Source organism: Sinocyclocheilus rhinocerous, unplaced genomic scaffold (assembly GCF_001515625.1).
Source record: "Sinocyclocheilus rhinocerous isolate Xijiao unplaced genomic scaffold, SAMN03320098_v1.1 scaffold601, whole genome shotgun sequence".
NCBI classification, from domain to species: Eukaryota; Metazoa; Chordata; class Actinopteri; order Cypriniformes; family Cyprinidae; genus Sinocyclocheilus; species Sinocyclocheilus rhinocerous.
The window spans coordinates 1720501-1723263 of record NW_015656605.1 but is presented as its reverse complement, the minus strand read 5'-3'; positions in this window follow the sequence as shown (position 1 = coordinate 1723263).

The following is a 2763-nucleotide window of genomic DNA, read 5'->3' as shown; positions in this document are numbered from 1 at the left end:
AGGAGCGGTTCTTCTGCTACAGGTAACAACTCTTTCAGTAATTTAGTGGGTACAGGATCTAATAAACATGTTGTTGGTTTAGATGCAGTGATAAGTTTATTTAGCTCATCCTGTCCTATAGTTGTAAAGCACTGCAGGTTTTTTTTGGGTGCAATGAATGAAGCTGAATTACAAGACACTGTTGATTCTACATTTGTTATTGTATTTAAATTTACTGTCACCTATCGCCCAGGAAGTAAGAATCTTGTATCTCTGCCTTCTTACCACGTGTATGACCTGTTTATCTGTTTGTTTTGACTTCTCTTTTGGATTACCCCTTTTGCCTGTTTGCCTGGTTGGACTGCCTTACTGTGTTTTTGACCTCATTGCCTGTTTTTACTGACCCTGAGTTTGGTTTTGTTGGACTGCTTCAATAAACATCCGCATATGGATTCTTCCTCGGCTTCCGCCTCACCCTCATTACACTATCTTTGGTGGCTGGAACAATAGTTCTACCGGGACGATAACGTGGAGCCAAATAGTTAATATCAGTAATACGCAGCATGCACGATACAAGGAAATGGTCAGTAACATCGTCACTTTGAGGTACTATATCTATATCATTAAGATCAATTCCATGCAATATAATTAAATCTAGTGTATGATTAAAACGATGAGTGGGTCTGGTTATTTTTTGCTTGACTCCAAAGGAGTTTATAAAGTCTGTAAACGCAAGTCCTAATGCATAATTTATATTATCAACATGAATGTTAAAGTCTCCGACAATTACCGCTTTATCAACATCAACCAATAGTTCTGAGAGGAAATCTGCAAATTATTTTAGGAAATCTGTATACGGCCCTCGAGGTCTATACACAGTAGCCAGAGCAAGAGATAGGATATATTTATTTTGTTTATCTGACAGTGTAACATTAAACAGAAGTATTTCGAATGAGTTAAACCTGTATCCTGTCTTCTGAGTAACATTGAGAATATCACTATATATTGTTGCAACACCGCCGCCACGACCAGTCTGACGGGGCTCATGCTTATAACAGTAGCTTGGTGGAGTAGACTCATTTAGACCAATATAGTCATTTGGTTTGAGTCTGGTTTCAGTCAAGCAGAGTACATCAAATCTATTCTCTATGATCATTTCATTTACAATAACTGCTTTAGGAGCGAGTGATCTAATGTTTAAGAGCCCAAGCTTTAAAAATTGTTTTTGTTCATTTATTTTGCATATTTCCGGTTTAATCACGGTCAGGTTTTTTCTAGATCCTGCATTAAATTTATATTTTGACCTCACTATTCAGGGAACAGACACAGTCTTTATAGATTGGACAATGCAAGTACTTCTATCATTTAAGTGGGTAGAACAAAATCCATCATAGCATTTATTTGAGAATTGGCTTACTAGTCATATGGAGCTTAGCGTCCTGGAGATGTTGTCCGACAGGAGTTCCGCTCCGACTCTGCTGGGGTGCAGGCCATCAGCACGAAAAAGCCTAGGACGCTCCTAGAAAAGATTCCAATTGTTAACAAAGATGAGTTTCTGTTCTTTATACCATGATGATAACCATTCGTTTAAAGCAAACAGTCTACTGAACCTTTTGTGTCCTTTTTGTGTCCATGGGAAGCGGTCCTGACACAACAATCCTCAGCGTGGGCGATGTGCTGTGTACCGTCTCGATCAGGCTCCTGAAGTCCCTCTTCAGAGTCTCCGTCTGCCACAGCTTGGTGTCATTCACGCCCACGTGCAGCACGCCCATGCCGATGCTCTCATCGCCCTTCAGAATCGCGGGTATCTGTGCAGAAACATCGAGAACACGAGCACCAGGGAAACAGTGGGTGTGCACTTTACCTTCAGCTAACGTAGCACGGACGTGCTGGACGATGGAGTCTCCGACGATATCACGGCGTCGCGGTCCGTTTCGCGGAGGGGAGCAAAGCGGTTCCGGGTGGAGATCTTGAAGACCGGAGGCGGCGGAGGGGGAGAGGTCATTGACCGGGGCCTGGCTCACGTCTTCCACTGTGGGTGCACCCAGGGTCAGTGGAGTCCCGGCTCCGGAGCGAAGGACATCTGGGAAGTCCTGGGTGTATGGGGCCTGTGCAGAGAAACACACGGAGTAGAGGTGGTGGGAGTGTTAGCCGTGCGCTGTATACTTACCCCGGACTTGTGAGCGGCAGCCCGGGATGTTTCCAGCGCGGCTCTCCACTCTCGCAGATGGGCCTGCTTCTCCACCAGGTCGGGATCTGCTTCTCCACAGCCTCCAGCTGTGCCCTTACCTGCACTCAAAGGTAAACACAAATCCGCCATTTAAAACAAATAACAGTGAGTAAAAGAATGGAGTGTAAGCAATGTAAGTGTCACAAATCCGGTCTATGAACTTTCAATTCACTCACCACAAGAGGTCACCCTTCCATTACATTGACTCTCGCACTACACAAACTGTTGCATGTCATCCCGGACTACATATCCCATCATCCATTGCACTGATTGCACACAGCTGTAACCAATCACACATTCACTACATAACACTCACTCAGATCCCTTTCAAACTGCCAAGTATTGTTTAGCACTTATCGCTCATCATGTGATAGCTACTTTACGTAGCCTTTTCCCTGTGTTAGTTTCTAGTTCCTAGTTCTAGTCTTAGTCTAGTCTCGCCGTGTTTTCTGATTTCCTGGTACCTGATTTTTGTCTGTTTATCTTGAGTTAACCCTTTGCCTGCTGTTTCAGACTGTGTTTGCACCTCGCCTGGACTCTAGCTCGTGTTATTG